This window comes from Heptranchias perlo, unplaced genomic scaffold, assembly GCF_035084215.1.
Source record: "Heptranchias perlo isolate sHepPer1 unplaced genomic scaffold, sHepPer1.hap1 HAP1_SCAFFOLD_995, whole genome shotgun sequence".
Lineage (NCBI taxonomy): Eukaryota > Metazoa > Chordata > Chondrichthyes > Hexanchiformes > Hexanchidae > Heptranchias > Heptranchias perlo.
The window spans coordinates 27,200-41,228 of NW_027140042.1; the positions used below are offsets into that span (position 1 = coordinate 27,200).

The 14,029-nt window shown below is 45.2% G+C and overlaps 2 non-coding genes across 2 annotated transcripts; one reads left to right on the forward strand and one right to left on the reverse strand.

Annotated features, from left to right (window-relative positions):
- The first annotated feature begins 7,971 nt into the window (after nt 1-7,971).
- Nucleotides 7,972-8,043, forward strand: trnaa-ugc (transfer RNA alanine (anticodon UGC)). The gene has a single exon. It is a non-coding gene; the product is annotated as a tRNA-Ala (tRNA).
- A 5,178-nt stretch (nt 8,044-13,221) lies between these two features.
- trnat-agu (transfer RNA threonine (anticodon AGU)) lies at nt 13,222-13,295 on the reverse strand. The gene has a single exon. It is a non-coding gene; the product is annotated as a tRNA-Thr (tRNA).
- Nucleotides 13,296-14,029: the final 734 nt, after the last annotated feature.

Sequence of the window (14,029 nt, forward strand, 5' to 3'; positions counted from 1 at the left end):
TCCATCAACATAAAACAGCTTATCTTGAGTTGCTAACATGATGGGATGACTTATAAGTAGAAGACACGGCCAGATCTGCGAGGTGAATGAGATGTTTGCTGAAAACACAGAGAATTAATGAAACCAATCCTTCCCTGCAGAGAGCAGGGAGTTGGAAAGAAAGATGCTGGGCATTGAGAGGCGAAGGATTTTGTCGATAGCAGGATGAATAGACAAAAAGATTTCAACTCCCTTCTTTTCTATACTGATAAATATAGACAAAAATCTCATCTCCGGGCTTCTTTCAGATAATGAATGTCTTAATGCTAAAGGGATCACTGATCCAAGCCCATTATCTCCACTCGCACTCTCCTTCCAATCTTGCACATGATGCTTCGCTTTGAAATTGTGCATTTTTTCACATTGGGATTCCATTTGAAGAAAACATTGCTGTGATCAGCTTGTGCTGTTAAGGAGGTGGAGTACAAGGAGATACATAAAAGGATAATGATAACAGTGACTGTTCAGACACTGTGAGCTACAGTTAAAGGTCGGCAATATTTAAAGTATCAGGCAGCAGATCTTTTCCAAATCTTGACACAAATGGCAAGAAAACTTAACATGGACTTTGATCAATGTCACGACTTTCAAATAGCAGACATTTTATACAAGGCAAGAAAGATTTACAAGGATGTTGCCTGGACTGTAGAATTTTAGCTATGAGGAAAGATTGGATAGGCTGGGGTTGTTTTCTTTGGAACAGAGGAGACTGAAGGCAGATTTAATTGAGGTGAACAAAATTATGAGGGTCCCAGATAGCGTGGATTGGAAGGACCCACTTCTCTCAGCAGAGAGGTTAATAACCAGGGGCATAGATTTAAAGTGATTGGTAGAAGGTTTAGTGGGGAACTGAGGAGAAATTCTTTCACCCAAGGGTTGTGGGGGTCTGGAACTGACTGCCTGAAAGGGTGGTTGAGGCGGACACTCTCATCGCATTTTAAGAATACTTGAACTGCCGGAAGCTACAAGGCTATGGGCCAAGAACTGGAAAGTGGGATTAAGCTGGATAGCGCTTTTTCGGCCGGCACAGATATGATGGGCCGAATGGCCTCTTTCTGTACCATGAATTTCTTTGATTCTATGAGTCTAATTAACAGTAAGCAGGGTAGTTCAGTGATCATGAGAACGCTACTGAAGATAAATAACTGCTGGGAACCAAGCAATGTGTCCTTGTAAACCACAGACTGGGGAAGTTCCAGCTCCAGTGACAGAGATGGATCACAACACAGTATAAAAGTGAGGGGATACTGATGTAAGGGACAGTCAGGACTGGAGACACCGGAGATCAAGCTCAGGGTGCCTGAGGTTCCATCCAGCGGGATCATCTCGTGTACACGGGGATTTGCATGTTTACTCTGGTACAGTACAGGAAAGAGAATTTGCTCATATATTTCTCAATAATGTATTAAAGTTGCTGACTCTCAGACTTGTTAATTAATAAGACAATGCATTATTTAGAACCTTCCATCCCTAAGTCTCTCTGCTCCTCTAATTTTAAACTTTGACCATTTAGTGTACATTTCATCTCATTTTTCTTCCTCTCAAAATGTATCACGTCACTTTTCTCTGCATTAAATTTCACCTGCCTGTTTACGAACCTGTGCACATTACAATGAAGTCACAGTTCCCCACGCTGCCAACGTTGAAGTCATCTCGAGATTTTCACCTTGTGTCCCACATACCCAAGCTGAGATCATTCTCTATATTGAGAAGAGCAATGGTCCCAACACTGACCCTGGGAGACACCACTGTTTACATCCCTCCAGTCTGAAGAACATCCATTAACCACTACTCTCTGTTTTCTGCCCTTTACACAACTTCCTATCCACACTGCCGCATTCATTTTAATATCGTGGGTATTAATTTTATCAACAAGCCTCCTGTCCGTCATCTTATCAAACACCTTTTCACAATCCATCAACACAACATCCACTACATTCCCTTTATCAGTAGAATTGAGATATCTCAAATTATGCATGTTGGCTGTTCTTAATTAATGTGTTTTTCTAATAAATGTTGAAATATTTGCTCCATTTCATCTGGTTTCATCTGTTTCAAGCCACAACAGAAAGGTCGAGTTTTCTCCTGGAGCTTAAGATAAATTACTTTAAAAAAATGATGCTTCAGACAATGACGGATATCTGGACTTCGAACCGCCCATTCAGTGGCGCAACTCCCGCCCCTCACACACTCCGATTGGTTGGAGGACCAACTGTCCGCACAGCCGTCCAGTCAATTTACCATAACAACATAAGAGATAGGAGCAGGAGCAGGCTATTCGGCCCCTCGAGCCTGCTCCGCCATTTAATTAGATCATGGCTGATTTGATTTTTACCTCAGCTCCACTTTCCCGCCCTTTCCCCATATCCTTTGACTCCCTTGCTGATCAAAAATTTGTCTAACTCAGACTTCAATGTATTCAATGACTCAGCCTCCACAGCTTTTTGGGGTAAAGAATTCCAAAGACTCATGACGCTCTGGGAGAAGAAATTCCTCCGAATTTCCGTCTTAAACGGGTGACCCCTTATTCTGAGACTGTACCCCCTAGTTTTAGATTCCCCCATGAGGGGTAACATCCTCTCAGCATCTACGCGATCGAGTCCCCTCAGAATCTTGTCTGTTTCAATTGGATCTCCTCTCATTCTTCTAAACTCCATTGAGTATAGACCCAGCCTCTTCAAACTTTCATCATAAGACAACCCATTCATACCCGGAATCAACCTAGTGAACCTTCTCTGAACTGCCTCAAATGCAAGTATGTCCTTCCTTAGAACTGTACGCAGTACTCCAGTTGTGGTCTCACCAGCACCCTGTACATTTGTAGCATGACTTCACTGCTTTTATACTCCATCCCCCGAGACATAAAAGCCAATATTCCGTTTGCCTTCCGGATTACCTGCTGCACCTGTATGTTGAATTGTGTCTTTCTTGCACGAGGAAACCCAGATCCCTCTGTACTGCAGCATTTTGTAGTATTTCTCCATTCAAATAAAAAAGCAAAATATTTTTTTCCTCCCAAAGTGGATGACTTCACATTTTCCCACATTATATTCCATCTGCCAATTTTTGCCCATTCGCTTAACCAGGCAACATCCCTTCGCAGACACGTTGTGTCCTCATTGCAACTTGCTATTCCACCTATCTTTGCATCATCAGCAAATCTGGCCACAAGACACTCTGTTCCTCCATCCAAGTCATTGATATACATTGTAAATAATTGAGCCACAGTACTGATCCCTGCAACACCCCACGAGTTATATGAAATGCCTATAAATTTCCGCTCCTCCTATTGGTCCGGATCTCTCCTTAATCGCCAGGCGGGATGAATGGTGAGACTGGCGGTCCCGAGGTGCATTTGGAAAATAAACATAAATTGAACCCTTCAGTTAATAAAACGAAATTAATAAAAGTCACTGAAATGTTTTTTTCTGGAGTTCACCAAATTCGGGGTGGAGGGGGGGGAGCTTCTATGCTGTGTGTTTGTGCCGGTTTAAATGGCTCGAAGCACTGGGGTTTCAGTTTATTTTATTATCCTTGGTCCAAACGCGCTCTCCCTGCTTCCAATGTCTTTGTTTTTCGGCCTGATATAAAGATCATCAATGGCGGCTGTACCACCCAGCATGCAGCGCGGTTCAGATTGTGCCCTATCTGAGTCAGTGGAGCCCAGCACGCAGGCGCTGTAGTGACTCATAATCGGTCAGTGTGTCCTGAGCATGCGCGGCCAGTCGAGGATGCGGGAGGAGCGCGTTCGGTGCAGGTCAGAGGATCGGAGCAAGAGGCTCAATAAACCCCGGGGCCCGGGTCCGGGCTCAGGCCCAGGCTCAGGCTTTACAAACCCCGAGTGCGGCCCCAGACCCGAATATAAAACAGTGAACATTATCCCCCCCTCACTACCCGCCGGGAAATGAAGGGGAAATGGGGATCGGTCAGGGAGCGTCTGTAAATGAAGGAGAAATGGTGATCGGTCAGGGAGCGTCTGTAAATGAAGGGGAAATTGAGATCGGTCAGGGAGTGTCTGTAAATGAAGGAGAAATGGTAATCGGTCAGGGAGCGTCTGTAAATGAAGGAAAATGGTGATCGATCAGGGAGCGTCTGCAATTGAAGAAGAAATGGTGATCGGTCAGGGAGCTTCTGCCAATGAAGGAGAAGTGGTGATTGGTCAGGGAGCATCTGTAATTGAAGAACTGGTGATCGGTCAGGGAGCGTCTGTAATTGAAGAACTGGTGATCAGTCAGGGAGCGTCTGTAAATGAAGGAGATATGTGATTGGTCAGGGAGCATCTGTAAATGAAGGAGATATGTGATTTGTCAGGGAGCGTCTACAAATGAAGCAGAAATGGTGATCGGTCAGTGATCGTCTGTAAATGAAGGAGCAATGGTGATCTCTATATCTTTATTCATCCGAGCTCGAGCTTTGGATGCTGTTCCTTTCCTCCTCGTGGGAATCTGTCCACTCTGTACCCAAACCAACTCCTCCTTGAAGGCCTCCCATTGTTCAATTACTGTTCTGCCTGCCAATTTTTGATTCCAATCCACACGGACAAGATCCCTTTTTAACTCACTGGAATTTGCCCTCCTCCAGTTAAGAATTTTCACATTTGACTGTCCCCTGTCCTTTTCCATAACTGTTCCAAACCGAATGAGATTATGATCACTGCTGCCCCACTGAAACATGCTCCACCTGCCCCACTTCATTCTCCACACCGAGCCCACTGCTGTGCTCACACTCACTCTCTCACATTCACTCTCTCACATTCACTCTTTCACACTCACTCTCTCACACTCACTCTCACATTCACTTTCTCACATACACTCTCATGCTCACTCTCTCACACTCACTCCCTCACACTCACTCTCACACTCACTCTCTCTCACATTCACACTCTCACATTCACTCTCACGCTCACTCACATTCACTCTCTCACACTCACCCTCTCACACTCACATTCACTCTCACATTCACTCTCTCACATTCAATGTCTCGCATTCACTCTCTCACACTCACTCTCTCACACTCACTCACATTCACTCTCTCACACTCACTCACATTCACTCTCTCACACTCACATTCACTCTCTCACACTCTCTCTCACTCACTCTCACTCACATTCACTCTCTTACACTCACTCTCTCTCACACTCACTCTCTCACACTCACTCTCTCACACTCACTCTCTCACACACTCTCACACTCACTCTCTCACATTCACTCTCTCACATTCACTCTCTCACATTCACTCTCTCACCCTTTCACTCTCTCACCCTTTCACTCTCTCACATTCACTCTCTCAACCTTTCACTCATGGTTGAGGGCCACTGAAAGATGATGCGATGGGTTTGGATTGCAGCAGAGGGAGGAGGGAGAGTGTGTGGGACGGGGATTTACAGCTTTGAGGCACAATAGAGGAAAGAATGTTTTGTAGACACGAGAAGTGTCTGTTCTGAATTTCTATCCTGTACTTACAGTGATGACTTTTATAAACTCCTTTTGCAGGGTATTAGAAGGGGAGGATTTGCAGAGGGAAACTCAAACCAAACAGCACGCCAAGATCTGACAGAGTCACTCGATTCATCAGAACCTGAATATCATCGGCCTTTGAATGTGGAAGGAGAAATGTTTGTCTGTTCTATCTGTGGGAGAAGATTTCAAACATCAGTGTGAGTGGAAAAGCACCGAGACACACACACTCAAGTGAGAGTGTTCCAGTGCACTGACTGTGGAAAGAGCTTTAACCAGTTACACAGCCTGAAAAAACATCACACCGTTCACAGCGGGGAGAAACCGTACACGTGTTCTGTGTGTGGACGAGGCTTCAACTGATCGTCCAACCTGGAGAGACACAAGGACACCCGGACCATGGAGAAACCGTGGAAATGTGGGGACTGTGGGAAGGGATTCAATTACCCTTCAGAGCTGGAAACTCATCGACGCAATCACACTGGGGAGAGGCCGTTCACCTGCTCCGTGTGTGGGAAGGGATTCACTCGATCATCCGACCTGCTGAAACACGAGCGAGTTCACACTGGGGAGAGGCCGTTCTCCTGCTACGTGTGTGGGAAGAGATTCACTCGGTCATCCACCCTGCTGACACACCAGCGAGTTCACTCTGATGAGAGACCTTTTAAATGCTCTGACTGTGGGAAGAACTTTAAAAGCAGAAACGAACTGCTGAGATATCAACGCAGTGACACCGGGGAGAGGCCGTTCACCTGCTCCGTGTGCGGGAAGAGATTCACACTGTCATCACAACTTTTGTCACACCAGCGAGTTCACACTGGGGAGAGGCCGTTCACCTGCTCCCTGTGTAAGAAGAGATTTACTCGGTCATCACACCTGCTGAGACACCAGCGAGTTCACACTGATAAGAGACCTCTGAAATGTTCTGACTGTGAGAAGGGCTTTAAAACAAATGATCTGAAACACCAACACACTGACACTGGGGAGAGACTGTTCACCTGCTCCATGTGTGGGAAGGGATTCACAAATTCATCTGACCTTCTGAGACATCAACTTGTTCACACTATTGAGTGATCTTTTAATGCAGTAACTTTGAGAAGAGCTTTAAAAGCAGAAATGAACTGCTGACACATCAACTCACGCACATTGTGGAGAGACTGTTCACCTGCTCCGTGTGTGGGAAGGGATTCACTCAGTCATCACATGTGCTGAGACACCAGCGAGTTCACAAGTGACTGCAGGGGTTGGATTCTGCAGTTAATCACATCCAGGATTGAACTACGGTGTTTCGAGTCAGGAAGAACAACGTGTAAGGATTAACCCATTAACAGATAGAATTTAGTATAATTATAATCAATAGTAGAAGTAGAACAAAATGTACTGTGAATCTATGTATCTATAAATGTAAACTGTACTGTGTATTAATATAGAATGAACCATGTAACGTGTGTTCAATAAGAAAGTGCTGGTGGGCCGAGAAGGATGCATGATGGTTATTATAGTCAAGTTTGCAGATAAAACTAAAAGGATGCTGACAACAGTAAAGTGGGAATGAACAGACCTAAGGGAGGAATGTGCTGTGATAGCATAATGTCTAAAAGACATGTAGATAAAGGGACTGAAGGTTCATTAAATCAAGGTGTCTCTCAGGCATAAAATGCAGTGAGTGGGGGATAGTTACATAATATAAATTGATTATTTCTCCAGTAAAATGCAGTGAGTGGGGGATAGTTACATAATATAAATTGATTATTTCTCCAGTAAAATGCAGTGAGTGGGGGATAGTTACATAATATAAATTGATTATTTCTCCAGTAAAATGCAGAGTGGAGTGCACACCCACCACGGGTGGCCTCATAAAATGAGGACAATCAGTTCTTCTTTCCTTGGTTCGAGGGTTTTGTGATCTGGGGATTTAGTTCAGTGATGGAGCGCATGTTTTGCATGTGTTGAGGTCCTGGGTTCAACTCTCAGCATCTTCCGAAATAATTTTTCACCAGAATTACCCACGGAAAGTTGAATGACGCTTTTTGAGCTCAGCGAGTTCCAACTTCTGAGGCTCCACAAGCATTAAATTGTCCCGGAGCGGGACTTCATCTCACGGTCCCCTCAACAGCTCAACTCAAAGCAGCCGCCGACTGAGGGGAATGTGTGACGGTGCAATATCGAGCGAGCAGTCCCAGCTCTTGTTCCTGTTTGACGCTCTGTCATTCTTCCATCTCACTTTATGATTCAGAGGTTGGATTTCAGCCTTGTCACTGACCATTAGCGATTGGGTTTTTTTATTTCCGCAGATTTTTTTTGGAAAGTTCAAAGTAAAGAGGAGCAGAAACCCCGTGAACTGAAGCAGAGGTTGAACATTGTGAACACGCGGGACCGCTGGGCATCTCGATGTCCTGGAGAGACGGAGCAGAAAGCTCACGGCTTCACTTCTAAAGTGTCTGCTTGTTTATTTCTCAGGTACCTTTTGCCCCGTGAGGATGTAGCTCAGTGGAAGAGCGCATGCTTTGCATGTATGAGGTCCCGGGTTCAATCCCCGGCATCTCCAAACAAGTTACATTTCAAATTTTAGATTCAACTGTGAGAATATCATCTGAGACTCGCCTCACATTTACACACAAGGAGAGACAAGAGTTTCTTCACCTCGCGAAAAACCGAACGCTCCGCACAGAATATAATTCAATGGGAGAGCGCCCACGGTGTTTGAATGGCTCCCATCTCATGGTTGAACAGCTTGCCCAGTGATAGATTATTTCCAGTTTCACAGATTGGGGGGAAGCAGCGGACCGGCGTTCCGACCACAAAGAGGGAAGAATAGTCTGGATGTTGGGAGCTTCTTCTTTTCCCAGAGAGGAGTGAGCATCTGGAATGTATTCCCGGCTGGTGCGGTGGGTGCTGACTCTGGTGCGGTGGGTGCTGACTCTCTCTGGTGCGGTGGGTGCTGACTCTCTCTGGTGCGGTGGGTGCTGACCCTCTCTGGTGCGGTGGGTGCTGACCCTCTCTGGTGCGGTGGGTGCTGACTCTCTCTGGTGCGGTGGGTGCTGACTCTGACTCTCTCTGGTGCGGTGGGTGCTGACTCTGACTCTCTCTGGTGCGGTGGGCGCTGACTCTGACTCTCTTTGGTGCGGTAAGTGCTGACTCTCTCCCTGCCTTCTCGAGGGATCTGGACTGGTTCTTGACTGGGGCAGAGATCGCATCATATGGAAGGTGAGTGGTTTTACAGTTAACCTACGCATGGTCAGTGTGATCCACTGGACTCGATTCGATAGCCTGAGGGAGTCGGGGAGGAATTTCCCAGAATTTCCCCTCCTGATTGGCCCTGGATTTTTTTCTGGTTTGTAACCGCTCCCAGGAGATTCCATGTTCCCGGTGGGTGGGGCTGGTGGTGTGTGCAGGAAGTGTCCAGTCACGATGCTCCAGGCATGTGGGGCAGGATTGATGAACGAGCTGGTCTTTTCCTGCCCGTCATGTCCGTCTGCAACCCCAGATCGTCAAGGTGTTTTTCGTGAAGTGATCTTCAAACACAAAACCCTCACCTGGGACAAGTCCTGCGTCCGTCTATAGTGAAATGAGACTCAATGCTGTCTGTGCCTCACCTTGTCCTCCTCCTTTTACATTATTGTATTGTCCGCACACAGTGATATGTTTGGTTAAGATGAAAATACAAATTATCCGCTCTGGGCTCCTCCAGTCTCTCTGTGTTTCTCTCTCTTCCTAAACTGACTGACTGTCGGATAATAGTAACTGGTGTCCTCTCCATCCCGTTCTCAACACCCAGACACGACTAGTTACTGAATAAATTCAACACTCACAGACAGTCCAGTGTCAGACAGTTACAGACGGTTTCTCTCTACCTTTCCTGACAGGACTGGCCAATGATGAATGCCCCGTCAGACCGGCTGATATACAGTAAAAGGGACAGTGACCGTCTCACCAATAGCACCGGAGGTCTGTTCACAGACACAGAATCAGTCTTTCCCTTTCTATCAGTGTGTCTATATTACGCTCTGTCACAGTATCCCGCCTCCTTGTACAGCACTGGGGAGAGAGAAAGACAGACAGACAGAGAGACAAACAGACACAGTATCAGTCTCACACTTCCCATCAGTGTGTCCGTTTCACACTCAGTAACAATATTCCACCTTCATGTACAGCGCTAGAGAGAGATAAAAACAGACAGGCACAGTATCAGAATTACACTTCCTATCAGTGTCTCTGTATCACTCTCAGTAACAGTCTCCCACCTTCATAATCTGTACAAAAGAGAGAGAGAGAAACTGACCTGTAATGTCCCGTTTTCACCCAGGAACAAATTGGAAAATATTCCATTCCAAATGCTATTCCAAGGTGGAGAGACAGAAGATGCAGTCTCATCCCTCACTGATATTATTTCAGAGACAGACACATTATTAATCCCACTCTCAGGGACAGTGTCACACATTTAACCCTCTCTTGCATGTTGTCCCCTCTGCAATCTTGCAGCTCAGGGCCGTTCTGTATTACTCTCAGTGACCGAGAGTTTCACTCCGATTGAAATAAACTGGGACTGTTGCTGTCTGATATTAATCCTACACGGTCCCAGCAAATACACCGACTCCCACTTTCCTCCCCCGTTTCTCCAAGATTGGTTTGAGGAATCCTCCCTCCAGTTTCGGAGTCAAATGTTACTTTATCAGTAAGGGAGCCAAGAATGAACAGAACCCATTGGCTCATTCCACAGCCGCCCACTTTATCTCTGAAAGACTCTTTCCCATCAAAAGAGCCCGAGAGAAACAGCAGGGATGGAAACCTCGAGTTTAATAGTTGGAGATTGTAAAGTCAGTCTGGATTCCAGCGTTAGGCACTGGTGGAATCCCATCTGTTTCCCATTCTGGTGCCTGTTCCTGCACTGCCTGTGGAGCCCATTCCCTCTGACCTTTCCCCCAGACCCACTTCCTTTGCTCAGACAGGCGGGAATGGAGAGATCACGGCCCCTGGGGGAAGGGAGCAAAGAGCAGCCTCGTTACAGCAGCTCATCGCTCCGGGACCGTGTCCGCAGATGGGCTCAGAGATCGGCATTGAGTCCGGGGGAAGGGCAGGGGGAGTCCGGGGGCTGTTTGTAAGAGGCGGAGTGGATCAGGAACTGGTCCCGGAACATGGAGTGAGAGGGGGGGAAGGGAGAGGTCATTCTCGGGCTGTCTGTGGACAGGGTGTGTCCAGGGGAAGGGAGAGAGAATGGGAAGAACCTGCTATTAAAACCATTGCTGCTTTCACTCCCCAAACCAGGAGTGAATGGTCCTGGTTTAGTTCCAGTCTCACCCTGTTTATTGTTATTGGACAGTGAAGAGTGGAAACAGAGCCGGACAGTAAGGATGTGGGGAGTTATACAAAGAGCATCTATTGCAGGCAGCAGGTGAGAAGTGTGAAGGACACAATTTAAACAGTGGCTGTTTGGTTTCGGTTGAACGGTTAGTCCCATGGGAGAGGGAATTAGAAACCTGACCTGGACAAAGGTCCCTGCCCCTTCGGGTGGTCCCATTCATGGATCAGTGCAGGGGTTGGGTTGTGTCTGGATGTCACTAAATTGTTGTAAAATAGCCCAACACACCTGGTGTGCAGAAGCTGAGTGCTGCAGTGGAGTCAGACACTGACACTGTTTGTATCACTGGTTTTCATTTGTCGATATTCAAAATGATCATTAGAGATATTAAACTGATCACTTTTCCATTTTCAACCTCACCGTTTCTTGAGTTACAAGAGATCATTTTCTTTCCACAGGCGAATCCTTGAATGATCCAGAATGAATGTGATGTTTCCTCCACCCGAGGCACAAGGAGGAGTGCAGCCAGCTCCTTCTCACACACAGGAGGTACATTATCACCCACAGAGCACAGAGACACAGACAGGTCATCAGTTCCACAGTCTCAGACAGTAGAAGTAGTCAGTCCCACACTGATCCCAAGTTCCAGAGACACAATTTCAATCCAACATTCAAACAGTGCGGGTGAGGCAGACACTGTTCCATTTGCCCCGAACTCTGTCCCGCTGACAGGTAGATACAAAAATCCCAGTCCAAAATCACACTCTCAGATTGAAAGGCACTGTGTCAATCTCACAATAGGGCAACATAGCTACGAATTAAATACCAGAGAGAATTCACACATGGTATCCGATTGAAAGGGACAGAATGAATCCCAATAATGTACCCGAGATTCCAATTGAATACTATCCCAGAACTCTCACACACATGACTTTAATACATGAAATATCCATTCGAAAAGTGAACCATTTGCTACAAATTGCAAACAAATCCAAACCTCACGTACAGTATCGATTGAGAAATACTGAAAGATAGTAAACCTGAGAAACAAATTAGATACCTGTTCAGAATGCACTCGTTGAATGAAATTTAAAGATAGAGTATCAATTCTATTAGTGCAGACTGAGATACACATTATATACCAGTCCAAAAATCTCATACAATATTAGACTGAAAGATACAGTATCAATTCCATTTCTACAGACTGATCTACACATTACAAACCAATTCAAAAATGTCACCTTATCAGTTTGAAAGATTCATTATCATCCACAATAGTACTCACAGAGATGCAGATTTAATAGTGGTCCAAAAAGCACACAAATTATCTGATTAAAACCTCCAACATTAAATCCTAAAGTTCGTCCATATTTACAAATTAAATAAGGAGTAAAACTCTTCAAACATTAAGATATTAAAGCTGAAGTATTGAACGCAATAATGTAATCTGAGAGAATAATTACGTACAGATACAGAATGAAACTCACATTCAGATACAGTACCAGAGACACACAGACACAGAATGAATCCAACACTCACAGATACAGAAGGAATCCCAAACTCACATACAGTACTAGAGACTGACAGACACAGAGTTAATCCCACACTCTCATCAAGTACCAGGGACTGATAGGTACAGTATGAATCCCACACTAACATGCAGTATGAGTAACTGCATATTTAGGATGAATTCAACTCCCACATACAGTACTGGGGACTGTATATAAAGAATGAGTCCCACACTCACATGGAGAAACAGAGACTGACAGATACCGAAAGAATCCCACACTAACACACAGTATGAGAGACTGCCTATAAAGAATGAATCACAAACTCTCACACACACTGCTGACAAGACAGAGAATGAATCCCAAACTCACACACAGTATCAGTGAGTGACAGATACAGAATGAATCCCACTCACACACAGTATCAGAAACTGACAGATACAGAATGAATCCCACACTAACATACAGTACCAGAGACTGACAGACACATAATGAATCCCACACTCACACACAGTACCAGAGACTGAGAGACACAGAATGAATCCCACTAAACTATCAGGGAATCAGCACAGACCAGGGATCAGGGCCTTTACCCAGTAAACTATCAGAGAGTCAGCTCAGACCAGGGATCAGGGCCATTACCCAGTAAACTATCAGAGAATCAGCACAGACCAGGGATCAGGGCCTTGACCCAGTAAACCATCAGAGAGTCACGGTATGAAACATCGAATCAAGAATTATACCCCGACCTTAACGAGCCCAGAAACAAGAACGTGTCACGGACACATTCCATGAGAGGGCTGTCTGTCTGATGAAAAGGCATTTTTGAAAAGACCTCCTGATCAGTTCCGTGTTGGATCCTGAACAAAACACAGCACTGTGTGCTTCTCAAATTCACTAAACACCACGAATTACACAAAGGCACCGCTGGGAGTTGAACCCAGGATCTCCTGTTTACTAGACAAGTGCTTTAACCAACTAAGCCACGGAGCCAAGTCATGGTACTGTTTCCCACCTCCTCTCATTAATATCTATCAGCTACACGTCACATTCTGTTGTGGGTTCAGACTGTTTGATCTTTGTCTATTTCACTTGCCCGTTTCCCTGTGAATCCCGATACTGACTGCGTTTCAGGCTGTGTTTATCTTTCTGTGTCCATCAGTGCTTTGATACATGGATGAATATTTGTGCTTGTGTTTGTTTGTTACTTTAAATAAATTAGGGATGGACAATTCTCGCTCTGACACTGAAGAACTAATTGAACAAATTTCACAGTGAAGTGTTGTTTATTGTGGTGCTGAAACTAAAAAAAAATCGTAAAAGGTGCAAAGAGGGAAAACGAGAAAAACTTGTGAGTGAAATTAAGGACAACTTTCAAGGTTTTTACACGTATATTAAGAGAAAGAAGGGTGACTAAGAATAATGTGGGCCCCTTAAAGACAGATGGAGGTGATATTGTAATTGAAAATCAGGAAATGGCAGACTTGCTAAATACTCACAGAAAAGCATGAGGATAATAAACCAGAGACACGAGGAAAACTGAAAATAAATCAAGGGGATTCAGTGTAAGTAAAATAATGGTAATGGAGAAAATAATTAGACTAAAGATAGACAAATCTCCAGGACCTGATGTTTACCATCCCAGGGGACGAAGGGGAATAGGTGAGGAAATTGCACATGCTTAAGTCATGATCGTTCAAAACTCTCTTGATTCAGGAATTGTTCCA